The sequence below is a fragment of the Pholcus phalangioides genome, unplaced genomic scaffold, assembly GCF_987345545.1.
Source record: "Pholcus phalangioides strain wild (caught in Gottingen) unplaced genomic scaffold, Ppha-v1.0 ptg000004l_1, whole genome shotgun sequence".
In the NCBI taxonomy this organism is placed as follows: Eukaryota; Metazoa; Arthropoda; class Arachnida; order Araneae; family Pholcidae; genus Pholcus; species Pholcus phalangioides.
In genome coordinates this window covers 40,172,224-40,195,739 of record NW_028301597.1, presented here as the reverse complement: position 1 = coordinate 40,195,739, position 23,516 = coordinate 40,172,224, and the positions used below count along the sequence as shown (strand labels likewise).

Sequence of the window (23,516 nt, the reverse complement as noted above, 5' to 3'; positions counted from 1 at the left end):
AAACATCCAACGTGATGGAGAATGCACATTTTCTTCACTCCTTCCAACTGCGAAATTCTCGTCGAATATCCGTCGACGGTTGAGTAAGGTAAAAGCGTGCATATATTTTAGCTGCAGCCGCTTCGGCATACTTACCTGGTGCTGGAGATGCCGTGATCAACGAGGCGGCTCTCCCGGGCAGAGGCCTTCCATTGCACTCTGGTTGGCTGCAAGCTCGCCACATCCGCTAATTGCGGTTGCTTGGGGCACGTAATTTTTGGTAGCGGGGTTAGCGTTCGCGCTGATCCCTCCCTTCTGTCAACATCATTTAAATTGTTCTGCCCGGCGAGCGTGTTCGACACGAAACCGGCATTCGATCTGTTCGTTCCCCATCGTGATCCAAATTACATCGGGCATTTTTTTTCGGTAACGGTCACCCGTCGCGGAAGGCACATGAATGCTTCCCTCTGACCGCCAACAGTGCGACACATTTGTCCTGCTCTACATTGCTTTTCCGCTAGCAGCGATGGTGTCTTTCGATTAAACTCGCATCGGCTGCTGAAGTAAATGAGAGCACTGCACACTAAAAAAAGAGAACTTGATTCCAGGGCGTGCTCGTATTCCATTGCGTAAGATGCACGGCAGGGAAAAGAACGAGTAAAGATTAACGCCATCTAGCGGTGTACGAGCTCAACCGCGAAGCTTCGCCACCACCGTCGCATACGCAATCGTACATAAACATCCAACGTGATGGGGAATGCACATTTTCTTCACTCCTTCCAACTGCGAAATTCTCGTCGAATATCCGTCGACGGTTGAGTAAGGTAAAAGCGTGCATATATTTTAGCTGCAGCCGCTTCGGCATACTTACCTGGTGCTGGAGATGCCGTGATCAACGAGGCGGCTCTCCCGGGCAGAGGCCTTCCATTGCACTCTGGTTGGCTGCAAGCTCGCCACATCCGCTAATTGCGGTTGCTTGGGGCACGTAATTTTTGGTAGCGGGGTTAGCGTTCGCGCTGATCCCTCCCTCCCTTCTGTCAACATCATTTAAATTGTTCTGCCCGGCGAGCGTGTTCGACACGAAACCGGCATTCGATCTGTTCGTTCCCCATCGTGATCCAAATTACATCGGGCATTTTTTTTCGGTAACGGTCACCCGTCGCGGAAGGCACATGAATGCTTCCCTCTGACCGCCAACAGTGCGACACATTTGTCCTGCTCTACATTGCTTTTCCGCTAGCAGCGATGGTGTCTTTCGATTAAACTCGCATCGGCTGCTGAAGTAAATGAGAGCACTGCACACTAAAAAAAGAGAACTTGATTCCAGGGCGTGCTCGTATTCCATTGCGTAAGATGCACGGCAGGGAAAAGAACGAGTAAAGATTAACGCCATCTAGCGGTGTACGAGCTCAACCGCGAAGCTTCGCCACCACCGTCGCATACGCAATCGTACATAAACATCCAACGTGATGGAGAATGCACATTTTCTTCACTCCTTCCAACTGCGAAATTCTCGTCGAATATCCGTCGACGGTTGAGTAAGGTAAAAGCGTGCATATATTTTAGCTGCAGCCGCTTCGGCATACTTACCTGGTGCTGGAGATGCCGTGATCAACGAGGCGGCTCTCCCGGGCAGAGGCCTTCCATTGCACTCTGGTTGGCTGCAAGCTCGCCACATCCGCTAATTGCGGTTGCTTGGGGCACGTAATTTTTGGTAGCGGGGTTAGCGTTCGCGCTGATCCCTCCCTTCTGTCAACATCATTTAAATTGTTCTGCCCGGCGAGCGTGTTCGACACGAAACCGGCATTCGATCTGTTCGTTCCCCATCGTGATCCAAATTACATCGGGCATTTTTTTTCGGTAACGGTCACCCGTCGCGGAAGGCACATGAATGCTTCCCTCTGACCGCCAACAGTGCGACACATTTGTCCTGCTCTACATTGCTTTTCCGCTAGCAGCGATGGTGTCTTTCGATTAAACTCGCATCGGCTGCTGAAGTAAATGAGAGCACTGCACACTAAAAAAAGAGAACTTGATTCCAGGGCGTGCTCGTATTCCATTGCGTAAGATGCACGGCAGGGAAAAGAACGAGTAAAGATTAACGCCATCTAGCGGTGTACGAGCTCAACCGCGAAGCTTCGCCACCACCGTCGCATACGCAATCGTACATAAACATCCAACGTGATGGGGAATGCACATTTTCTTCACTCCTTCCAACTGCGAAATTCTCGTCGAATATCCGTCGACGGTTGAGTAAGGTAAAAGCGTGCATATATTTTAGCTGCAGCCGCTTCGGCATACTTACCTGGTGCTGGAGATGCCGTGATCAACGAGGCGGCTCTCCCGGGCAGAGGCCTTCCATTGCACTCTGGTTGGCTGCAAGCTCGCCACATCCGCTAATTGCGGTTGCTTGGGGCACGTAATTTTTGGTAGCGGGGTTAGCGTTCGCGCTGATCCCTCCCTTCTGTCAACATCATTTAAATTGTTCTGCCCGGCGAGCGTGTTCGACACGAAACCGGCATTCGATCTGTTCGTTCCCCATCGTGATCCAAATTACATCGGGCATTTTTTTTCGGTAACGGTCACCCGTCGCGGAAGGCACATGAATGCTTCCCTCTGACCGCCAACAGTGCGACACATTTGTCCTGCTCTACATTGCTTTTCCGCTAGCAGCGATGGTGTCTTTCGATTAAACTCGCATCGGCTGCTGAAGTAAATGAGAGCACTGCACACTAAAAAAAGAGAACTTGATTCCAGGGCGTGCTCGTATTCCATTGCGTAAGATGCACGGCAGGGAAAAGAACGAGTAAAGATTAACGCCATCTAGCGGTGTACGAGCTCAACCGCGAAGCTTCGCCACCACCGTCGCATACGCAATCGTACATAAACATCCAACGTGATGGGGAATGCACATTTTCTTCACTCCTTCCAACTGCGAAATTCTCGTCGAATATCCGTCGACGGTTGAGTAAGGTAAAAGCGTGCATATATTTTAGCTGCAGCCGCTTCGGCATACTTACCTGGTGCTGGAGATGCCGTGATCAACGAGGCGGCTCTCCCGGGCAGAGGCCTTCCATTGCACTCTGGTTGGCTGCAAGCTCGCCACATCCGCTAATTGCGGTTGCTTGGGGCACGTAATTTTTGGTAGCGGGGTTAGCGTTCGCGCTGATCCCTCCCTTCTGTCAACATCATTTAAATTGTTCTGCCCGGCGAGCGTGTTCGACACGAAACCGGCATTCGATCTGTTCGTTCCCCATCGTGATCCAAATTACATCGGGCATTTTTTTTCGGTAACGGTCACCCGTCGCGGAAGGCACATGAATGCTTCCCTCTGACCGCCAACAGTGCGACACATTTGTCCTGCTCTACATTGCTTTTCCGCTAGCAGCGATGGTGTCTTTCGATTAAACTCGCATCGGCTGCTGAAGTAAATGAGAGCACTGCACACTAAAAAAAGAGAACTTGATTCCAGGGCGTGCTCGTATTCCATTGCGTAAGATGCACGGCAGGGAAAAGAACGAGTAAAGATTAACGCCATCTAGCGGTGTACGAGCTCAACCGCGAAGCTTCGCCACCACCGTCGCATACGCAATCGTACATAAACATCCAACGTGATGGAGAATGCACATTTTCTTCACTCCTTCCAACTGCGAAATTCTCGTCGAATATCCGTCGACGGTTGAGTAAGGTAAAAGCGTGCATATATTTTAGCTGCAGCCGCTTCGGCATACTTACCTGGTGCTGGAGATGCCGTGATCAACGAGGCGGCTCTCCCGGGCAGAGGCCTTCCATTGCACTCTGGTTGGCTGCAAGCTCGCCACATCCGCTAATTGCGGTTGCTTGGGGCACGTAATTTTTGGTAGCGGGGTTAGCGTTCGCGCTGATCCCTCCCTTCTGTCAACATCATTTAAATTGTTCTGCCCGGCGAGCGTGTTCGACACGAAACCGGCATTCGATCTGTTCGTTCCCCATCGTGATCCAAATTACATCGGGCATTTTTTTTCGGTAACGGTCACCCGTCGCGGAAGGCACATGAATGCTTCCCTCTGACCGCCAACAGTGCGACACATTTGTCCTGCTCTACATTGCTTTTCCGCTAGCAGCGATGGTGTCTTTCGATTAAACTCGCATCGGCTGCTGAAGTAAATGAGAGCACTGCACACTAAAAAAAGAGAACTTGATTCCAGGGCGTGCTCGTATTCCATTGCGTAAGATGCACGGCAGGGAAAAGAACGAGTAAAGATTAACGCCATCTAGCGGTGTACGAGCTCAACCGCGAAGCTTCGCCACCACCGTCGCATACGCAATCGTACATAAACATCCAACGTGATGGGGAATGCACATTTTCTTCACTCCTTCCAACTGCGAAATTCTCGTCGAATATCCGTCGACGGTTGAGTAAGGTAAAAGCGTGCATATATTTTAGCTGCAGCCGCTTCGGCATACTTACCTGGTGCTGGAGATGCCGTGATCAACGAGGCGGCTCTCCCGGGCAGAGGCCTTCCATTGCACTCTGGTTGGCTGCAAGCTCGCCACATCCGCTAATTGCGGTTGCTTGGGGCACGTAATTTTTGGTAGCGGGGTTAGCGTTCGCGCTGATCCCTCCCTTCTGTCAACATCATTTAAATTGTTCTGCCCGGCGAGCGTGTTCGACACGAAACCGGCATTCGATCTGTTCGTTCCCCATCGTGATCCAAATTACATCGGGCATTTTTTTTCGGTAACGGTCACCCGTCGCGGAAGGCACATGAATGCTTCCCTCTGACCGCCAACAGTGCGACACATTTGTCCTGCTCTACATTGCTTTTCCGCTAGCAGCGATGGTGTCTTTCGATTAAACTCGCATCGGCTGCTGAAGTAAATGAGAGCACTGCACACTAAAAAAAGAGAACTTGATTCCAGGGCGTGCTCGTATTCCATTGCGTAAGATGCACGGCAGGGAAAAGAACGAGTAAAGATTAACGCCATCTAGCGGTGTACGAGCTCAACCGCGAAGCTTCGCCACCACCGTCGCATACGCAATCGTACATAAACATCCAACGTGATGGAGAATGCACATTTTCTTCACTCCTTCCAACTGCGAAATTCTCGTCGAATATCCGTCGACGGTTGAGTAAGGTAAAAGCGTGCATATATTTTAGCTGCAGCCGCTTCGGCATACTTACCTGGTGCTGGAGATGCCGTGATCAACGAGGCGGCTCTCCCGGGCAGAGGCCTTCCATTGCACTCTGGTTGGCTGCAAGCTCGCCACATCCGCTAATTGCGGTTGCTTGGGGCACGTAATTTTTGGTAGCGGGGTTAGCGTTCGCGCTGATCCCTCCCTTCTGTCAACATCATTTAAATTGTTCTGCCCGGCGAGCGTGTTCGACACGAAACCGGCATTCGATCTGTTCGTTCCCCATCGTGATCCAAATTACATCGGGCATTTTTTTTCGGTAACGGTCACCCGTCGCGGAAGGCACATGAATGCTTCCCTCTGACCGCCAACAGTGCGACACATTTGTCCTGCTCTACATTGCTTTTCCGCTAGCAGCGATGGTGTCTTTCGATTAAACTCGCATCGGCTGCTGAAGTAAATGAGAGCACTGCACACTAAAAAAAGAGAACTTGATTCCAGGGCGTGCTCGTATTCCATTGCGTAAGATGCACGGCAGGGAAAAGAACGAGTAAAGATTAACGCCATCTAGCGGTGTACGAGCTCAACCGCGAAGCTTCGCCACCACCGTCGCATACGCAATCGTACATAAACATCCAACGTGATGGAGAATGCACATTTTCTTCACTCCTTCCAACTGCGAAATTCTCGTCGAATATCCGTCGACGGTTGAGTAAGGTAAAAGCGTGCATATATTTTAGCTGCAGCCGCTTCGGCATACTTACCTGGTGCTGGAGATGCCGTGATCAACGAGGCGGCTCTCCCGGGCAGAGGCCTTCCATTGCACTCTGGTTGGCTGCAAGCTCGCCACATCCGCTAATTGCGGTTGCTTGGGGCACGTAATTTTTGGTAGCGGGGTTAGCGTTCGCGCTGATCCCTCCCTTCTGTCAACATCATTTAAATTGTTCTGCCCGGCGAGCGTGTTCGACACGAAACCGGCATTCGATCTGTTCGTTCCCCATCGTGATCCAAATTACATCGGGCATTTTTTTTCGGTAACGGTCACCCGTCGCGGAAGGCACATGAATGCTTCCCTCTGACCGCCAACAGTGCGACACATTTGTCCTGCTCTACATTGCTTTTCCGCTAGCAGCGATGGTGTCTTTCGATTAAACTCGCATCGGCTGCTGAAGTAAATGAGAGCACTGCACACTAAAAAAAGAGAACTTGATTCCAGGGCGTGCTCGTATTCCATTGCGTAAGATGCACGGCAGGGAAAAGAACGAGTAAAGATTAACGCCATCTAGCGGTGTACGAGCTCAACCGCGAAGCTTCGCCACCACCGTCGCATACGCAATCGTACATAAACATCCAACGTGATGGAGAATGCACATTTTCTTCACTCCTTCCAACTGCGAAATTCTCGTCGAATATCCGTCGACGGTTGAGTAAGGTAAAAGCGTGCATATATTTTAGCTGCAGCCGCTTCGGCATACTTACCTGGTGCTGGAGATGCCGTGATCAACGAGGCGGCTCTCCCGGGCAGAGGCCTTCCATTGCACTCTGGTTGGCTGCAAGCTCGCCACATCCGCTAATTGCGGTTGCTTGGGGCACGTAATTTTTGGTAGCGGGGTTAGCGTTCGCGCTGATCCCTCCCTTCTGTCAACATCATTTAAATTGTTCTGCCCGGCGAGCGTGTTCGACACGAAACCGGCATTCGATCTGTTCGTTCCCCATCGTGATCCAAATTACATCGGGCATTTTTTTTCGGTAACGGTCACCCGTCGCGGAAGGCACATGAATGCTTCCCTCTGACCGCCAACAGTGCGACACATTTGTCCTGCTCTACATTGCTTTTCCGCTAGCAGCGATGGTGTCTTTCGATTAAACTCGCATCGGCTGCTGAAGTAAATGAGAGCACTGCACACTAAAAAAAGAGAACTTGATTCCAGGGCGTGCTCGTATTCCATTGCGTAAGATGCACGGCAGGGAAAAGAACGAGTAAAGATTAACGCCATCTAGCGGTGTACGAGCTCAACCGCGAAGCTTCGCCACCACCGTCGCATACGCAATCGTACATAAACATCCAACGTGATGGGGAATGCACATTTTCTTCACTCCTTCCAACTGCGAAATTCTCGTCGAATATCCGTCGACGGTTGAGTAAGGTAAAAGCGTGCATATATTTTAGCTGCAGCCGCTTCGGCATACTTACCTGGTGCTGGAGATGCCGTGATCAACGAGGCGGCTCTCCCGGGCAGAGGCCTTCCATTGCACTCTGGTTGGCTGCAAGCTCGCCACATCCGCTAATTGCGGTTGCTTGGGGCACGTAATTTTTGGTAGCGGGGTTAGCGTTCGCGCTGATCCCTCCCTTCTGTCAACATCATTTAAATTGTTCTGCCCGGCGAGCGTGTTCGACACGAAACCGGCATTCGATCTGTTCGTTCCCCATCGTGATCCAAATTACATCGGGCATTTTTTTTCGGTAACGGTCACCCGTCGCGGAAGGCACATGAATGCTTCCCTCTGACCGCCAACAGTGCGACACATTTGTCCTGCTCTACATTGCTTTTCCGCTAGCAGCGATGGTGTCTTTCGATTAAACTCGCATCGGCTGCTGAAGTAAATGAGAGCACTGCACACTAAAAAAAGAGAACTTGATTCCAGGGCGTGCTCGTATTCCATTGCGTAAGATGCACGGCAGGGAAAAGAACGAGTAAAGATTAACGCCATCTAGCGGTGTACGAGCTCAACCGCGAAGCTTCGCCACCACCGTCGCATACGCAATCGTACATAAACATCCAACGTGATGGGGAATGCACATTTTCTTCACTCCTTCCAACTGCGAAATTCTCGTCGAATATCCGTCGACGGTTGAGTAAGGTAAAAGCGTGCATATATTTTAGCTGCAGCCGCTTCGGCATACTTACCTGGTGCTGGAGATGCCGTGATCAACGAGGCGGCTCTCCCGGGCAGAGGCCTTCCATTGCACTCTGGTTGGCTGCAAGCTCGCCACATCCGCTAATTGCGGTTGCTTGGGGCACGTAATTTTTGGTAGCGGGGTTAGCGTTCGCGCTGATCCCTCCCTTCTGTCAACATCATTTAAATTGTTCTGCCCGGCGAGCGTGTTCGACACGAAACCGGCATTCGATCTGTTCGTTCCCCATCGTGATCCAAATTACATCGGGCATTTTTTTTCGGTAACGGTCACCCGTCGCGGAAGGCACATGAATGCTTCCCTCTGACCGCCAACAGTGCGACACATTTGTCCTGCTCTACATTGCTTTTCCGCTAGCAGCGATGGTGTCTTTCGATTAAACTCGCATCGGCTGCTGAAGTAAATGAGAGCACTGCACACTAAAAAAAGAGAACTTGATTCCAGGGCGTGCTCGTATTCCATTGCGTAAGATGCACGGCAGGGAAAAGAACGAGTAAAGATTAACGCCATCTAGCGGTGTACGAGCTCAACCGCGAAGCTTCGCCACCACCGTCGCATACGCAATCGTACATAAACATCCAACGTGATGGAGAATGCACATTTTCTTCACTCCTTCCAACTGCGAAATTCTCGTCGAATATCCGTCGACGGTTGAGTAAGGTAAAAGCGTGCATATATTTTAGCTGCAGCCGCTTCGGCATACTTACCTGGTGCTGGAGATGCCGTGATCAACGAGGCGGCTCTCCCGGGCAGAGGCCTTCCATTGCACTCTGGTTGGCTGCAAGCTCGCCACATCCGCTAATTGCGGTTGCTTGGGGCACGTAATTTTTGGTAGCGGGGTTAGCGTTCGCGCTGATCCCTCCCTTCTGTCAACATCATTTAAATTGTTCTGCCCGGCGAGCGTGTTCGACACGAAACCGGCATTCGATCTGTTCGTTCCCCATCGTGATCCAAATTACATCGGGCATTTTTTTTCGGTAACGGTCACCCGTCGCGGAAGGCACATGAATGCTTCCCTCTGACCGCCAACAGTGCGACACATTTGTCCTGCTCTACATTGCTTTTCCGCTAGCAGCGATGGTGTCTTTCGATTAAACTCGCATCGGCTGCTGAAGTAAATGAGAGCACTGCACACTAAAAAAAGAGAACTTGATTCCAGGGCGTGCTCGTATTCCATTGCGTAAGATGCACGGCAGGGAAAAGAACGAGTAAAGATTAACGCCATCTAGCGGTGTACGAGCTCAACCGCGAAGCTTCGCCACCACCGTCGCATACGCAATCGTACATAAACATCCAACGTGATGGAGAATGCACATTTTCTTCACTCCTTCCAACTGCGAAATTCTCGTCGAATATCCGTCGACGGTTGAGTAAGGTAAAAGCGTGCATATATTTTAGCTGCAGCCGCTTCGGCATACTTACCTGGTGCTGGAGATGCCGTGATCAACGAGGCGGCTCTCCCGGGCAGAGGCCTTCCATTGCACTCTGGTTGGCTGCAAGCTCGCCACATCCGCTAATTGCGGTTGCTTGGGGCACGTAATTTTTGGTAGCGGGGTTAGCGTTCGCGCTGATCCCTCCCTTCTGTCAACATCATTTAAATTGTTCTGCCCGGCGAGCGTGTTCGACACGAAACCGGCATTCGATCTGTTCGTTCCCCATCGTGATCCAAATTACATCGGGCATTTTTTTTCGGTAACGGTCACCCGTCGCGGAAGGCACATGAATGCTTCCCTCTGACCGCCAACAGTGCGACACATTTGTCCTGCTCTACATTGCTTTTCCGCTAGCAGCGATGGTGTCTTTCGATTAAACTCGCATCGGCTGCTGAAGTAAATGAGAGCACTGCACACTAAAAAAAGAGAACTTGATTCCAGGGCGTGCTCGTATTCCATTGCGTAAGATGCACGGCAGGGAAAAGAACGAGTAAAGATTAACGCCATCTAGCGGTGTACGAGCTCAACCGCGAAGCTTCGCCACCACCGTCGCATACGCAATCGTACATAAACATCCAACGTGATGGGGAATGCACATTTTCTTCACTCCTTCCAACTGCGAAATTCTCGTCGAATATCCGTCGACGGTTGAGTAAGGTAAAAGCGTGCATATATTTTAGCTGCAGCCGCTTCGGCATACTTACCTGGTGCTGGAGATGCCGTGATCAACGAGGCGGCTCTCCCGGGCAGAGGCCTTCCATTGCACTCTGGTTGGCTGCAAGCTCGCCACATCCGCTAATTGCGGTTGCTTGGGGCACGTAATTTTTGGTAGCGGGGTTAGCGTTCGCGCTGATCCCTCCCTTCTGTCAACATCATTTAAATTGTTCTGCCCGGCGAGCGTGTTCGACACGAAACCGGCATTCGATCTGTTCGTTCCCCATCGTGATCCAAATTACATCGGGCATTTTTTTTCGGTAACGGTCACCCGTCGCGGAAGGCACATGAATGCTTCCCTCTGACCGCCAACAGTGCGACACATTTGTCCTGCTCTACATTGCTTTTCCGCTAGCAGCGATGGTGTCTTTCGATTAAACTCGCATCGGCTGCTGAAGTAAATGAGAGCACTGCACACTAAAAAAAGAGAACTTGATTCCAGGGCGTGCTCGTATTCCATTGCGTAAGATGCACGGCAGGGAAAAGAACGAGTAAAGATTAACGCCATCTAGCGGTGTACGAGCTCAACCGCGAAGCTTCGCCACCACCGTCGCATACGCAATCGTACATAAACATCCAACGTGATGGAGAATGCACATTTTCTTCACTCCTTCCAACTGCGAAATTCTCGTCGAATATCCGTCGACGGTTGAGTAAGGTAAAAGCGTGCATATATTTTAGCTGCAGCCGCTTCGGCATACTTACCTGGTGCTGGAGATGCCGTGATCAACGAGGCGGCTCTCCCGGGCAGAGGCCTTCCATTGCACTCTGGTTGGCTGCAAGCTCGCCACATCCGCTAATTGCGGTTGCTTGGGGCACGTAATTTTTGGTAGCGGGGTTAGCGTTCGCGCTGATCCCTCCCTTCTGTCAACATCATTTAAATTGTTCTGCCCGGCGAGCGTGTTCGACACGAAACCGGCATTCGATCTGTTCGTTCCCCATCGTGATCCAAATTACATCGGGCATTTTTTTTCGGTAACGGTCACCCGTCGCGGAAGGCACATGAATGCTTCCCTCTGACCGCCAACAGTGCGACACATTTGTCCTGCTCTACATTGCTTTTCCGCTAGCAGCGATGGTGTCTTTCGATTAAACTCGCATCGGCTGCTGAAGTAAATGAGAGCACTGCACACTAAAAAAAGAGAACTTGATTCCAGGGCGTGCTCGTATTCCATTGCGTAAGATGCACGGCAGGGAAAAGAACGAGTAAAGATTAACGCCATCTAGCGGTGTACGAGCTCAACCGCGAAGCTTCGCCACCACCGTCGCATACGCAATCGTACATAAACATCCAACGTGATGGAGAATGCACATTTTCTTCACTCCTTCCAACTGCGAAATTCTCGTCGAATATCCGTCGACGGTTGAGTAAGGTAAAAGCGTGCATATATTTTAGCTGCAGCCGCTTCGGCATACTTACCTGGTGCTGGAGATGCCGTGATCAACGAGGCGGCTCTCCCGGGCAGAGGCCTTCCATTGCACTCTGGTTGGCTGCAAGCTCGCCACATCCGCTAATTGCGGTTGCTTGGGGCACGTAATTTTTGGTAGCGGGGTTAGCGTTCGCGCTGATCCCTCCCTTCTGTCAACATCATTTAAATTGTTCTGCCCGGCGAGCGTGTTCGACACGAAACCGGCATTCGATCTGTTCGTTCCCCATCGTGATCCAAATTACATCGGGCATTTTTTTTCGGTAACGGTCACCCGTCGCGGAAGGCACATGAATGCTTCCCTCTGACCGCCAACAGTGCGACACATTTGTCCTGCTCTACATTGCTTTTCCGCTAGCAGCGATGGTGTCTTTCGATTAAACTCGCATCGGCTGCTGAAGTAAATGAGAGCACTGCACACTAAAAAAAGAGAACTTGATTCCAGGGCGTGCTCGTATTCCATTGCGTAAGATGCACGGCAGGGAAAAGAACGAGTAAAGATTAACGCCATCTAGCGGTGTACGAGCTCAACCGCGAAGCTTCGCCACCACCGTCGCATACGCAATCGTACATAAACATCCAACGTGATGGGGAATGCACATTTTCTTCACTCCTTCCAACTGCGAAATTCTCGTCGAATATCCGTCGACGGTTGAGTAAGGTAAAAGCGTGCATATATTTTAGCTGCAGCCGCTTCGGCATACTTACCTGGTGCTGGAGATGCCGTGATCAACGAGGCGGCTCTCCCGGGCAGAGGCCTTCCATTGCACTCTGGTTGGCTGCAAGCTCGCCACATCCGCTAATTGCGGTTGCTTGGGGCACGTAATTTTTGGTAGCGGGGTTAGCGTTCGCGCTGATCCCTCCCTTCTGTCAACATCATTTAAATTGTTCTGCCCGGCGAGCGTGTTCGACACGAAACCGGCATTCGATCTGTTCGTTCCCCATCGTGATCCAAATTACATCGGGCATTTTTTTTCGGTAACGGTCACCCGTCGCGGAAGGCACATGAATGCTTCCCTCTGACCGCCAACAGTGCGACACATTTGTCCTGCTCTACATTGCTTTTCCGCTAGCAGCGATGGTGTCTTTCGATTAAACTCGCATCGGCTGCTGAAGTAAATGAGAGCACTGCACACTAAAAAAAGAGAACTTGATTCCAGGGCGTGCTCGTATTCCATTGCGTAAGATGCACGGCAGGGAAAAGAACGAGTAAAGATTAACGCCATCTAGCGGTGTACGAGCTCAACCGCGAAGCTTCGCCACCACCGTCGCATACGCAATCGTACATAAACATCCAACGTGATGGGGAATGCACATTTTCTTCACTCCTTCCAACTGCGAAATTCTCGTCGAATATCCGTCGACGGTTGAGTAAGGTAAAAGCGTGCATATATTTTAGCTGCAGCCGCTTCGGCATACTTACCTGGTGCTGGAGATGCCGTGATCAACGAGGCGGCTCTCCCGGGCAGAGGCCTTCCATTGCACTCTGGTTGGCTGCAAGCTCGCCACATCCGCTAATTGCGGTTGCTTGGGGCACGTAATTTTTGGTAGCGGGGTTAGCGTTCGCGCTGATCCCTCCCTTCTGTCAACATCATTTAAATTGTTCTGCCCGGCGAGCGTGTTCGACACGAAACCGGCATTCGATCTGTTCGTTCCCCATCGTGATCCAAATTACATCGGGCATTTTTTTTCGGTAACGGTCACCCGTCGCGGAAGGCACATGAATGCTTCCCTCTGACCGCCAACAGTGCGACACATTTGTCCTGCTCTACATTGCTTTTCCGCTAGCAGCGATGGTGTCTTTCGATTAAACTCGCATCGGCTGCTGAAGTAAATGAGAGCACTGCACACTAAAAAAAGAGAACTTGATTCCAGGGCGTGCTCGTATTCCATTGCGTAAGATGCACGGCAGGGAAAAGAACGAGTAAAGATTAACGCCATCTAGCGGTGTACGAGCTCAACCGCGAAGCTTCGCCACCACCGTCGCATACGCAATCGTACATAAACATCCAACGTGATGGAGAATGCACATTTTCTTCACTCCTTCCAACTGCGAAATTCTCGTCGAATATCCGTCGACGGTTGAGTAAGGTAAAAGCGTGCATATATTTTAGCTGCAGCCGCTTCGGCATACTTACCTGGTGCTGGAGATGCCGTGATCAACGAGGCGGCTCTCCCGGGCAGAGGCCTTCCATTGCACTCTGGTTGGCTGCAAGCTCGCCACATCCGCTAATTGCGGTTGCTTGGGGCACGTAATTTTTGGTAGCGGGGTTAGCGTTCGCGCTGATCCCTCCCTTCTGTCAACATCATTTAAATTGTTCTGCCCGGCGAGCGTGTTCGACACGAAACCGGCATTCGATCTGTTCGTTCCCCATCGTGATCCAAATTACATCGGGCATTTTTTTTCGGTAACGGTCACCCGTCGCGGAAGGCACATGAATGCTTCCCTCTGACCGCCAACAGTGCGACACATTTGTCCTGCTCTACATTGCTTTTCCGCTAGCAGCGATGGTGTCTTTCGATTAAACTCGCATCGGCTGCTGAAGTAAATGAGAGCACTGCACACTAAAAAAAGAGAACTTGATTCCAGGGCGTGCTCGTATTCCATTGCGTAAGATGCACGGCAGGGAAAAGAACGAGTAAAGATTAACGCCATCTAGCGGTGTACGAGCTCAACCGCGAAGCTTCGCCACCACCGTCGCATACGCAATCGTACATAAACATCCAACGTGATGGGGAATGCACATTTTCTTCACTCCTTCCAACTGCGAAATTCTCGTCGAATATCCGTCGACGGTTGAGTAAGGTAAAAGCGTGCATATATTTTAGCTGCAGCCGCTTCGGCATACTTACCTGGTGCTGGAGATGCCGTGATCAACGAGGCGGCTCTCCCGGGCAGAGGCCTTCCATTGCACTCTGGTTGGCTGCAAGCTCGCCACATCCGCTAATTGCGGTTGCTTGGGGCACGTAATTTTTGGTAGCGGGGTTAGCGTTCGCGCTGATCCCTCCCTTCTGTCAACATCATTTAAATTGTTCTGCCCGGCGAGCGTGTTCGACACGAAACCGGCATTCGATCTGTTCGTTCCCCATCGTGATCCAAATTACATCGGGCATTTTTTTTCGGTAACGGTCACCCGTCGCGGAAGGCACATGAATGCTTCCCTCTGACCGCCAACAGTGCGACACATTTGTCCTGCTCTACATTGCTTTTCCGCTAGCAGCGATGGTGTCTTTCGATTAAACTCGCATCGGCTGCTGAAGTAAATGAGAGCACTGCACACTAAAAAAAGAGAACTTGATTCCAGGGCGTGCTCGTATTCCATTGCGTAAGATGCACGGCAGGGAAAAGAACGAGTAAAGATTAACGCCATCTAGCGGTGTACGAGCTCAACCGCGAAGCTTCGCCACCACCGTCGCATACGCAATCGTACATAAACATCCAACGTGATGGGGAATGCACATTTTCTTCACTCCTTCCAACTGCGAAATTCTCGTCGAATATCCGTCGACGGTTGAGTAAGGTAAAAGCGTGCATATATTTTAGCTGCAGCCGCTTCGGCATACTTACCTGGTGCTGGAGATGCCGTGATCAACGAGGCGGCTCTCCCGGGCAGAGGCCTTCCATTGCACTCTGGTTGGCTGCAAGCTCGCCACATCCGCTAATTGCGGTTGCTTGGGGCACGTAATTTTTGGTAGCGGGGTTAGCGTTCGCGCTGATCCCTCCCTTCTGTCAACATCATTTAAATTGTTCTGCCCGGCGAGCGTGTTCGACACGAAACCGGCATTCGATCTGTTCGTTCCCCATCGTGATCCAAATTACATCGGGCATTTTTTTTCGGTAACGGTCACCCGTCGCGGAAGGCACATGAATGCTTCCCTCTGACCGCCAACAGTGCGACACATTTGTCCTGCTCTACATTGCTTTTCCGCTAGCAGCGATGGTGTCTTTCGATTAAACTCGCATCGGCTGCTGAAGTAAATGAGAGCACTGCACACTAAAAAAAGAGAACTTGATTCCAGGGCGTGCTCGTATTCCATTGCGTAAGATGCACGGCAGGGAAAAGAACGAGTAAAGATTAACGCCATCTAGCGGTGTACGAGCTCAACCGCGAAGCTTCGCCACCACCGTCGCATACGCAATCGTACATAAACATCCAACGTGATGGGGAATGCACATTTTCTTCACTCCTTCCAACTGCGAAATTCTCGTCGAATATCCGTCGACGGTTGAGTAAGGTAAAAGCGTGCATATATTTTAGCTGCAGCCGCTTCGGCATACTTACCTGGTGCTGGAGATGCCGTGATCAACGAGGCGGCTCTCCCGGGCAGAGGCCTTCCATTGCACTCTGGTTGGCTGCAAGCTCGCCACATCCGCTAATTGCGGTTGCTTGGGGCACGTAATTTTTGGTAGCGGGGTTAGCGTTCGCGCTGATCCCTCCCTTCTGTCAACATCATTTAAATTGTTCTGCCCGGCGAGCGTGTTCGACACGAAACCGGCATTCGATCTGTTCGTTCCCCATCGTGATCCAAATTACATCGGGCATTTTTTTTCGGTAACGGTCACCCGTCGCGGAAGGCACATGAATGCTTCCCTCTGACCGCCAACAGTGCGACACATTTGTCCTGCTCTACATTGCTTTTCCGCTAGCAGCGATGGTGTCTTTCGATTAAACTCGCATCGGCTGCTGAAGTAAATGAGAGCACTGCACACTAAAAAAAGAGAACTTGATTCCAGGGCGTGCTCGTATTCCATTGCGTAAGATGCACGGCAGGGAAAAGAACGAGTAAAGATTAACGCCATCTAGCGGTGTACGAGCTCAACCGCGAAGCTTCGCCACCACCGTCGCATACGCAATCGTACATAAACATCCAACGTGATGGGGAATGCACATTTTCTTCACTCCTTCCAACTGCGAAATTCTCGTCGAATATCCGTCGACGGTTGAGTAAGGTAAAAGCGTGCATATATTTTAGCTGCAGCCGCTTCGGCATACTTACCTGGTGCTGGAGATGCCGTGATCAACGAGGCGGCTCTCCCGGGCAGAGGCCTTCCATTGCACTCTGGTTGGCTGCAAGCTCGCCACATCCGCTAATTGCGGTTGCTTGGGGCACGTAATTTTTGGTAGCGGGGTTAGCGTTCGCGCTGATCCCTCCCTTCTGTCAACATCATTTAAATTGTTCTGCCCGGCGAGCGTGTTCGACACGAAACCGGCATTCGATCTGTTCGTTCCCCATCGTGATCCAAATTACATCGGGCATTTTTTTTCGGTAACGGTCACCCGTCGCGGAAGGCACATGAATGCTTCCCTCTGACCGCCAACAGTGCGACACATTTGTCCTGCTCTACATTGCTTTTCCGCTAGCAGCGATGGTGTCTTTCGATTAAACTCGCATCGGCTGCTGAAGTAAATGAGAGCACTGCACACTAAAAAAAGAGAACTTGATTCCAGGGCGTGCTCGTATTCCATTGCGTAAGATGCACGGCAGGGAAAAGAACGAGTAAAGATTAACGCCATCTAGCGGTGTACGAGCTCAACCGCGAAGCTTCGCCACCACCGTCGCATACGCAATCGTACATAAACATCCAACGTGATGGGGAATGCACATTTTCTTCACTCCTTCCAACTGCGAAATTCTCGTCGAATATCCGTCGACGGTTGAGTAAGGTAAAAGCGTGCATATATTTTAGCTGCAGCCGCTTCGGCATACTTACCTGGTGCTGGAGATGCCGTGATCAACGAGGCGGCTCTCCCGGGCAGAGGCCTTCCATTGCACTCTGGTTGGCTGCAAGCTCGCCACATCCGCTAATTGCGGTTGCTTGGGGCACGTAATTTTTGGTAGCGGGGTTAGCGTTCGCGCTGATCCCTCCCTTCTGTCAACATCATTTAAATTGTTCTGCCCGGCGAGCGTGTTCGACACGAAACCGGCATTCGATCTGTTCGTTCCCCATCGTGATCCAAATTACATCGGGCATTTTTTTTCGGTAACGGTCACCCGTCGCGGAAGGCACATGAATGCTTCCCTCTGACCGCCAACAGTGCGACACATTTGTCCTGCTCTACATTGCTTTTCCGCTAGCAGCGATGGTGTCTTTCGATTAAACTCGCATCGGCTGCTGAAGTAAATGAGAGCACTGCACACTAAAAAAAGAGAACTTGATTCCAGGGCGTGCTCGTATTCCATTGCGTAAGATGCACGGCAGGGAAAAGAACGAGTAAAGATTAACGCCATCTAGCGGTGTACGAGCTCAACCGCGAAGCTTCGCCACCACCGTCGCATACGCAATCGTACATAAACATCCAACGTGATGGGGAATGCACATTTTCTTCACTCCTTCCAACTGCGAAATTCTCGTCGAATATCCGTCGACGGTTGAGTAAGGTAAAAGCGTGCATATATTTTAGCTGCAGCCGCTTCGGCATACTTACCTGGTGCTGGAGATGCCGTGATCAACGAGGCGGCTCTCCCGGGCAGAGGCCTTCCATTGCACTCTGGTTGGCTGCAAGCTCGCCACATCCGCTAATTGCGGTTGCTTGGGGCACGTAATTTTTGGTAGCGGGGTTAGCGTTCGCGCTGATCCCTCCCTTCTGTCAACATCATTTAAATTGTTCTGCCCGGCGAGCGTGTTCGACACGAAACCGGCATTCGATCTGTTCGTTCCCCATCGTGATCCAAATTACATCGGGCATTTTTTTTCGGTAACGGTCACCCGTCGCGGAAGGCACATGAATGCTTCCCTCTGACCGCCAACAGTGCGACACATTTGTCCTGCTCTACATTGCTTTTCCGCTAGCAGCGATGGTGTCTTTCGATTAAACTCGCATCGGCTGCTGAAGTAAATGAGAGCACTGCACACTAAAAAAAGAGAACTTGATTCCAGGGCGTGCTCGTATTCCATTGCGTAAGATGCACGGCAGGGAAAAGAACGAGTAAAGATTAACGCCATCTAGCGGTGTACGAGCTCAACCGCGAAGCTTCGCCACCACCGTCGCATACGCAATCGTACATAAACATCCAACGTGATGGAGAATGCACATTTTCTTCACTCCTTCCAACTGCGAAATTCTCGTCGAATATCCGTCGACGGTTGAGTAAGGTAAAAGCGTGCATATATTTTAGCTGCAGCCGCTTCGGCATACTTACCTGGTGCTGGAGATGCCGTGATCAACGAGGCGGCTCTCCCGGGCAGAGGCCTTCCATTGCACTCTGGTTGGCTGCAAGCTCGCCACATCCGCTAATTGCGGTTGCTTGGGGCACGTAATTTTTGGTAGCGGGGTTAGCGTTCGCGCTGATCCCTCCCTTCTGTCAACGTCATTTAAATTGTTCTGCCCGGCGAGCGTGTTCGACACGAAACCGGCATTCGATCTGTTCGTTCCCCATCGTGATCCAAATTACATCGGGCATTTTTTTTCGGTAACGGTCACCCGTCGCGGAAGGCACATGAATGCTTCCCTCTGACCGCCAACAGTGCGACACATTTGTCCTGCTCTACATTGCTTTTCCGCTAGCAGCGATGGTGTCTTTCGATTAAACTCGCATCGGCTGCTGAAGTAAATGAGAGCACTGCACACTAAAAAAAGAGAACTTGATTCCAGGGCGTGCTCGTATTCCATTGCGTAAGATGCACGGCAGGGAAAAGAACGAGTAAAGATTAACGCCATCTAGCGGTGTACGAGCTCAACCGCGAAGCTTCGCCACCACCGTCGCATACGCAATCGTACATAAACATCCAACGTGATGGGGAATGCACATTTTCTTCACTCCTTCCAACTGCGAAATTCTCGTCGAATATCCGTCGACGGTTGAGTAAGGTAAAAGCGTGCATATATTTTAGCTGCAGCCGCTTCGGCATACTTACCTGGTGCTGGAGATGCCGTGATCAACGAGGCGGCTCTCCCGGGCAGAGGCCTTCCATTGCACTCTGGTTGGCTGCAAGCTCGCCACATCCGCTAATTGCGGTTGCTTGGGGCACGTAATTTTTGGTAGCGGGGTTAGCGTTCGCGCTGATCCCTCCCTTCTGTCAACATCATTTAAATTGTTCTGCCCGGCGAGCGTGTTCGACACGAAACCGGCATTCGATCTGTTCGTTCCCCATCGTGATCCAAATTACATCGGGCATTTTTTTTCGGTAACGGTCACCCGTCGCGGAAGGCACATGAATGCTTCCCTCTGACCGCCAACAGTGCGACACATTTGTCCTGCTCTACATTGCTTTTCCGCTAGCAGCGATGGTGTCTTTCGATTAAACTCGCATCGGCTGCTGAAGTAAATGAGAGCACTGCACACTAAAAAAAGAGAACTTGATTCCAGGGCGTGCTCGTATTCCATTGCGTAAGATGCACGGCAGGGAAAAGAACGAGTAAAGATTAACGCCATCTAGCGGTGTACGAGCTCAACCGCGAAGCTTCGCCACCACCGTCGCATACGCAATCGTACATAAACATCCAACGTGATGGGGAATGCACATTTTCTTCACTCCTTCCAACTGCGAAATTCTCGTCGAATATCCGTCGACGGTTGAGTAAGGTAAAAGCGTGCATATATTTTAGCTGCAGCCGCTTCGGCATACTTACCTGGTGCTGGAGATGCCGTGATCAACGAGGCGGCTCTCCCGGGCAGAGGCCTTCCATTGCACTCTGGTTGGCTGCAAGCTCGCCACATCCGCTAATTGCGGTTGCTTGGGGCACGTAATTTTTGGTAGCGGGGTTAGCGTTCGCGCTGATCCCTCCCTTCTGTCAACATCATTTAAATTGTTCTGCCCGGCGAGCGTGTTCGACACGAAACCGGCATTCGATCTGTTCGTTCCCCATCGTGATCCAAATTACATCGGGCATTTTTTTTCGGTAACGGTCACCCGTCGCGGAAGGCACATGAATGCTTCCCTCTGACCGCCAACAGTGCGACACATTTGTCCTGCTCTACATTGCTTTTCCGCTAGCAGCGATGGTGTCTTTCGATTAAACTCGCATCGGCTGCTGAAGTAAATGAGAGCACTGCACACTAAAAAAAGAGAACTTGATTCCAGGGCGTGCTCGTATTCCATTGCGTAAGATGCACGGCAGGGAAAAGAACGAGTAAAGATTAACGCCATCTAGCGGTGTACGAGCTCAACCGCGAAGCTTCGCCACCACCGTCGCATACGCAATCGTACATAAACATCCAACGTGATGGGGAATGCACATTTTCTTCACTCCTTCCAACTGCGAAATTCTCGTCGAATATCCGTCGACGGTTGAGTAAGGTAAAAGCGTGCATATATTTTAGCTGCAGCCGCTTCGGCATACTTACCTGGTGCTGGAGATGCCGTGATCAACGAGGCGGCTCTCCCGGGCAGAGGCCTTCCATTGCACTCTGGTTGGCTGCAAGCTCGCCACATCCGCTAATTGCGGTTGCTTGGGGCACGTAATTTTTGGTAGCGGGGTTAGCGTTCGCGCTGATCCCTCCCTTCTGTCAACGTCATTTAAATTGTTCTGCCCGGCGAGCGTGTTCGACACGAAACCGGCATTCGATCTGTTCGTTCCCCATCGTGATCCAAATTACATCGGGCATTTTTTTTCGGTAACGGTCACCCGTCGCGGAAGGCACATGAATGCTTCCCTCTGACCGCCAACAGTGCGACACATTTGTCCTGCTCTACATTGCTTTTCCGCTAGCAGCGATGGTGTCTTTCGATTAAACTCGCATCGGCTGCTGAAGTAAATGAGAGCACTGCACACTAAAAAAAGAGAACTTGATTCCAGGGCGTGCTCGTATTCCATTGCGTAAGATGCACGGCAGGGAAAAGAACGAGTAAAGATTAACGCCATCTAGCGGTGTACGAGCTCAACCGCGAAGCTTCGCCACCACCGTCGCATACGCAATCGTACATAAACATCCAACGTGATGGGGAATGCACATTTTCTTCACTCCTTCCAACTGCGAAATTCTCGTCGAATATCCGTCGACGGTTGAGTAAGGTAAAAGCGTGCATATATTTTAGCTGCAGCCGCTTCGGCATACTTACCTGGTGCTGGAGATGCCGTGATCAACGAGGCGGCTCTCCCGGGCAGAGGCCTTCCATTGCACTCTGGTTGGCTGCAAGCTCGCCACATCCGCTAATTGCGGTTGCTTGGGGCACGTAATTTTTGGTAGCGGGGTTAGCGTTCGCGCTGATCCCTCCCTTCTGTCAACATCATTTAAATTGTTCTGCCCGGCGAGCGTGTTCGACACGAAACCGGCATTCGATCTGTTCGTTCCCCATCGTGATCCAAATTACATCGGGCATTTTTTTTCGGTAACGGTCACCCGTCGCGGAAGGCACATGAATGCTTCCCTCTGACCGCCAACAGTGCGACACATTTGTCCTGCTCTACATTGCTTTTCCGCTAGCAGCGATGGTGTCTTTCGATTAAACTCGCATCGGCTGCTGAAGTAAATGAGAGCACTGCACACTAAAAAAAGAGAACTTGATTCCAGGGCGTGCTCGTATTCCATTGCGTAAGATGCACGGCAGGGAAAAGAACGAGTAAAGATTAACGCCATCTAGCGGTGTACGAGCTCAACCGCGAAGCTTCGCCACCACCGTCGCATACGCAATCGTACATAAACATCCAACGTGATGGAGAATGCACATTTTCTTCACTCCTTCCAACTGCGAAATTCTCGTCGAATATCCGTCGACGGTTGAGTAAGGTAAAAGCGTGCATATATTTTAGCTGCAGCCGCTTCGGCATACTTACCTGGTGCTGGAGATGCCGTGATCAACGAGGCGGCTCTCCCGGGCAGAGGCCTTCCATTGCACTCTGGTTGGCTGCAAGCTCGCCACATCCGCTAATTGCGGTTGCTTGGGGCACGTAATTTTTGGTAGCGGGGTTAGCGTTCGCGCTGATCCCTCCCTTCTGTCAACGTCATTTAAATTGTTCTGCCCGGCGAGCGTGTTCGACACGAAACCGGCATTCGATCTGTTCGTTCCCCATCGTGATCCAAATTACATCGGGCATTTTTTTTCGGTAACGGTCACCCGTCGCGGAAGGCACATGAATGCTTCCCTCTGACCGCCAACAGTGCGACACATTTGTCCTGCTCTACATTGCTTTTCCGCTAGCAGCGATGGTGTCTTTCGATTAAACTCGCATCGGCTGCTGAAGTAAATGAGAGCACTGCACACTAAAAAAAGAGAACTTGATTCCAGGGCGTGCTCGTATTCCATTGCGTAAGATGCACGGCAGGGAAAAGAACGAGTAAAGATTAACGCCTTCTAGCGGTGTACGAGCTCAACCGCGAAGCTTCGCCACCACCGTCGCATACGCAATCGTACATAAACATCCAACGTGATGGGGAATGCACATTTTCTTCACTCCTTCCAACTGCGAAATTCTCGTCGAATATCCGTCGACGGTTGAGTAAGGTAAAAGCGTGCATATATTTTAGCTGCAGCCGCTTCGGCATACTTACCTGGTGCTGGAGATGCCGTGATCAACGAGGCGGCTCTCCCGGGCAGAGGCCTTCCATTGCACTCTGGTTGGCTGCAAGCTCGCCACATCCGCTAATTGCGGTTGCTTGGGGCACGTAATTTTTGGTAGCGGGGTTAGCGTTCGCGCTGATCCCTCCCTTCTGTCAACATCATTTAAATTGTTCTGCCCGGCGAGCGTGTTCGACACGAAACCGGCATTCGATCTGTTCGTTCCCCATCGTGATCCAAATTACATCGGGCATTTTTTTTCGGTAACGGTCACCCGTCGCGGAAGGCACATGAATGCTTCCCTCTGACCGCCAACAGTGCGACACATTTGTCCTGCTCTACATTGCTTTTCCGCTAGCAGCGATGGTGTCTTTCGATTAAACTCGCATCGGCTGCTGAAGTAAATGAGAGCACTGCACACTAAAAAAAGAGAACTTGATTCCAGGGCGTGCTCGTATTCCATTGCGTAAGATGCACGGCAGGGAAAAGA

At 51.1% G+C, this 23,516-nt stretch overlaps 33 non-coding genes across 33 annotated transcripts; all 33 read left to right on the top strand.

Moving 5' to 3' along the window:
- The first annotated feature begins 127 nt into the window (after positions 1-127).
- Positions 128-290, top strand: LOC149087538 (U1 spliceosomal RNA). Its single transcript, XR_016192666.1, has one exon. It is a non-coding gene; the product is annotated as a U1 spliceosomal RNA (small nuclear RNA).
- A 552-nt stretch (positions 291-842) lies between these two features.
- Positions 843-1,005, top strand: LOC149087537 (U1 spliceosomal RNA). Its single transcript, XR_016192665.1, has one exon. It is a non-coding gene; the product is annotated as a U1 spliceosomal RNA (small nuclear RNA).
- A 556-nt stretch (positions 1,006-1,561) lies between these two features.
- On the top strand, positions 1,562-1,724 carry LOC149087536 (U1 spliceosomal RNA). Its single transcript, XR_016192664.1, has one exon. It is a non-coding gene; the product is annotated as a U1 spliceosomal RNA (small nuclear RNA).
- A 552-nt stretch (positions 1,725-2,276) lies between these two features.
- On the top strand, positions 2,277-2,439 carry LOC149087535 (U1 spliceosomal RNA). Its single transcript, XR_016192663.1, has one exon. It is a non-coding gene; the product is annotated as a U1 spliceosomal RNA (small nuclear RNA).
- Positions 2,440-2,991: 552 nt separating this feature from the next.
- LOC149087534 (U1 spliceosomal RNA) lies at positions 2,992-3,154 on the top strand. The gene has a single exon (XR_016192662.1). It is a non-coding gene; the product is annotated as a U1 spliceosomal RNA (small nuclear RNA).
- Positions 3,155-3,706: 552 nt separating this feature from the next.
- LOC149087533 (U1 spliceosomal RNA) lies at positions 3,707-3,869 on the top strand. Its single transcript, XR_016192661.1, has one exon. It is a non-coding gene; the product is annotated as a U1 spliceosomal RNA (small nuclear RNA).
- A 552-nt stretch (positions 3,870-4,421) lies between these two features.
- On the top strand, positions 4,422-4,584 carry LOC149087532 (U1 spliceosomal RNA). The gene has a single exon (XR_016192660.1). It is a non-coding gene; the product is annotated as a U1 spliceosomal RNA (small nuclear RNA).
- Positions 4,585-5,136: 552 nt separating this feature from the next.
- On the top strand, positions 5,137-5,299 carry LOC149087531 (U1 spliceosomal RNA). The gene has a single exon (XR_016192659.1). It is a non-coding gene; the product is annotated as a U1 spliceosomal RNA (small nuclear RNA).
- Positions 5,300-5,851: 552 nt separating this feature from the next.
- On the top strand, positions 5,852-6,014 carry LOC149087530 (U1 spliceosomal RNA). Its single transcript, XR_016192658.1, has one exon. It is a non-coding gene; the product is annotated as a U1 spliceosomal RNA (small nuclear RNA).
- A 552-nt stretch (positions 6,015-6,566) lies between these two features.
- Positions 6,567-6,729, top strand: LOC149087529 (U1 spliceosomal RNA). The gene has a single exon (XR_016192657.1). It is a non-coding gene; the product is annotated as a U1 spliceosomal RNA (small nuclear RNA).
- A 552-nt stretch (positions 6,730-7,281) lies between these two features.
- Positions 7,282-7,444, top strand: LOC149087528 (U1 spliceosomal RNA). The gene has a single exon (XR_016192655.1). It is a non-coding gene; the product is annotated as a U1 spliceosomal RNA (small nuclear RNA).
- Positions 7,445-7,996: 552 nt separating this feature from the next.
- Positions 7,997-8,159, top strand: LOC149087527 (U1 spliceosomal RNA). The gene has a single exon (XR_016192654.1). It is a non-coding gene; the product is annotated as a U1 spliceosomal RNA (small nuclear RNA).
- A 552-nt stretch (positions 8,160-8,711) lies between these two features.
- On the top strand, positions 8,712-8,874 carry LOC149087526 (U1 spliceosomal RNA). The gene has a single exon (XR_016192653.1). It is a non-coding gene; the product is annotated as a U1 spliceosomal RNA (small nuclear RNA).
- Positions 8,875-9,426: 552 nt separating this feature from the next.
- On the top strand, positions 9,427-9,589 carry LOC149087525 (U1 spliceosomal RNA). The gene has a single exon (XR_016192652.1). It is a non-coding gene; the product is annotated as a U1 spliceosomal RNA (small nuclear RNA).
- A 552-nt stretch (positions 9,590-10,141) lies between these two features.
- LOC149087524 (U1 spliceosomal RNA) lies at positions 10,142-10,304 on the top strand. Its single transcript, XR_016192651.1, has one exon. It is a non-coding gene; the product is annotated as a U1 spliceosomal RNA (small nuclear RNA).
- Positions 10,305-10,856: 552 nt separating this feature from the next.
- On the top strand, positions 10,857-11,019 carry LOC149087523 (U1 spliceosomal RNA). Its single transcript, XR_016192650.1, has one exon. It is a non-coding gene; the product is annotated as a U1 spliceosomal RNA (small nuclear RNA).
- A 552-nt stretch (positions 11,020-11,571) lies between these two features.
- On the top strand, positions 11,572-11,734 carry LOC149087522 (U1 spliceosomal RNA). The gene has a single exon (XR_016192649.1). It is a non-coding gene; the product is annotated as a U1 spliceosomal RNA (small nuclear RNA).
- A 552-nt stretch (positions 11,735-12,286) lies between these two features.
- LOC149087521 (U1 spliceosomal RNA) lies at positions 12,287-12,449 on the top strand. Its single transcript, XR_016192648.1, has one exon. It is a non-coding gene; the product is annotated as a U1 spliceosomal RNA (small nuclear RNA).
- Positions 12,450-13,001: 552 nt separating this feature from the next.
- Positions 13,002-13,164, top strand: LOC149087520 (U1 spliceosomal RNA). Its single transcript, XR_016192647.1, has one exon. It is a non-coding gene; the product is annotated as a U1 spliceosomal RNA (small nuclear RNA).
- A 552-nt stretch (positions 13,165-13,716) lies between these two features.
- On the top strand, positions 13,717-13,879 carry LOC149087519 (U1 spliceosomal RNA). Its single transcript, XR_016192646.1, has one exon. It is a non-coding gene; the product is annotated as a U1 spliceosomal RNA (small nuclear RNA).
- A 552-nt stretch (positions 13,880-14,431) lies between these two features.
- Positions 14,432-14,594, top strand: LOC149087518 (U1 spliceosomal RNA). Its single transcript, XR_016192644.1, has one exon. It is a non-coding gene; the product is annotated as a U1 spliceosomal RNA (small nuclear RNA).
- Positions 14,595-15,146: 552 nt separating this feature from the next.
- On the top strand, positions 15,147-15,309 carry LOC149087517 (U1 spliceosomal RNA). Its single transcript, XR_016192643.1, has one exon. It is a non-coding gene; the product is annotated as a U1 spliceosomal RNA (small nuclear RNA).
- A 552-nt stretch (positions 15,310-15,861) lies between these two features.
- On the top strand, positions 15,862-16,024 carry LOC149087516 (U1 spliceosomal RNA). The gene has a single exon (XR_016192642.1). It is a non-coding gene; the product is annotated as a U1 spliceosomal RNA (small nuclear RNA).
- Positions 16,025-16,576: 552 nt separating this feature from the next.
- Positions 16,577-16,739, top strand: LOC149087515 (U1 spliceosomal RNA). The gene has a single exon (XR_016192641.1). It is a non-coding gene; the product is annotated as a U1 spliceosomal RNA (small nuclear RNA).
- Positions 16,740-17,291: 552 nt separating this feature from the next.
- Positions 17,292-17,454, top strand: LOC149087514 (U1 spliceosomal RNA). Its single transcript, XR_016192640.1, has one exon. It is a non-coding gene; the product is annotated as a U1 spliceosomal RNA (small nuclear RNA).
- A 552-nt stretch (positions 17,455-18,006) lies between these two features.
- Positions 18,007-18,169, top strand: LOC149087513 (U1 spliceosomal RNA). The gene has a single exon (XR_016192639.1). It is a non-coding gene; the product is annotated as a U1 spliceosomal RNA (small nuclear RNA).
- Positions 18,170-18,721: 552 nt separating this feature from the next.
- On the top strand, positions 18,722-18,884 carry LOC149087512 (U1 spliceosomal RNA). Its single transcript, XR_016192638.1, has one exon. It is a non-coding gene; the product is annotated as a U1 spliceosomal RNA (small nuclear RNA).
- Positions 18,885-19,436: 552 nt separating this feature from the next.
- Positions 19,437-19,599, top strand: LOC149087511 (U1 spliceosomal RNA). The gene has a single exon (XR_016192637.1). It is a non-coding gene; the product is annotated as a U1 spliceosomal RNA (small nuclear RNA).
- Positions 19,600-20,151: 552 nt separating this feature from the next.
- On the top strand, positions 20,152-20,314 carry LOC149087510 (U1 spliceosomal RNA). Its single transcript, XR_016192636.1, has one exon. It is a non-coding gene; the product is annotated as a U1 spliceosomal RNA (small nuclear RNA).
- Positions 20,315-20,866: 552 nt separating this feature from the next.
- On the top strand, positions 20,867-21,029 carry LOC149087509 (U1 spliceosomal RNA). The gene has a single exon (XR_016192635.1). It is a non-coding gene; the product is annotated as a U1 spliceosomal RNA (small nuclear RNA).
- Positions 21,030-21,581: 552 nt separating this feature from the next.
- Positions 21,582-21,744, top strand: LOC149087508 (U1 spliceosomal RNA). The gene has a single exon (XR_016192633.1). It is a non-coding gene; the product is annotated as a U1 spliceosomal RNA (small nuclear RNA).
- A 552-nt stretch (positions 21,745-22,296) lies between these two features.
- On the top strand, positions 22,297-22,459 carry LOC149087507 (U1 spliceosomal RNA). Its single transcript, XR_016192632.1, has one exon. It is a non-coding gene; the product is annotated as a U1 spliceosomal RNA (small nuclear RNA).
- Positions 22,460-23,011: 552 nt separating this feature from the next.
- Positions 23,012-23,174, top strand: LOC149087506 (U1 spliceosomal RNA). Its single transcript, XR_016192631.1, has one exon. It is a non-coding gene; the product is annotated as a U1 spliceosomal RNA (small nuclear RNA).
- The last annotated feature ends 342 nt before the right edge of the window (positions 23,175-23,516 follow it).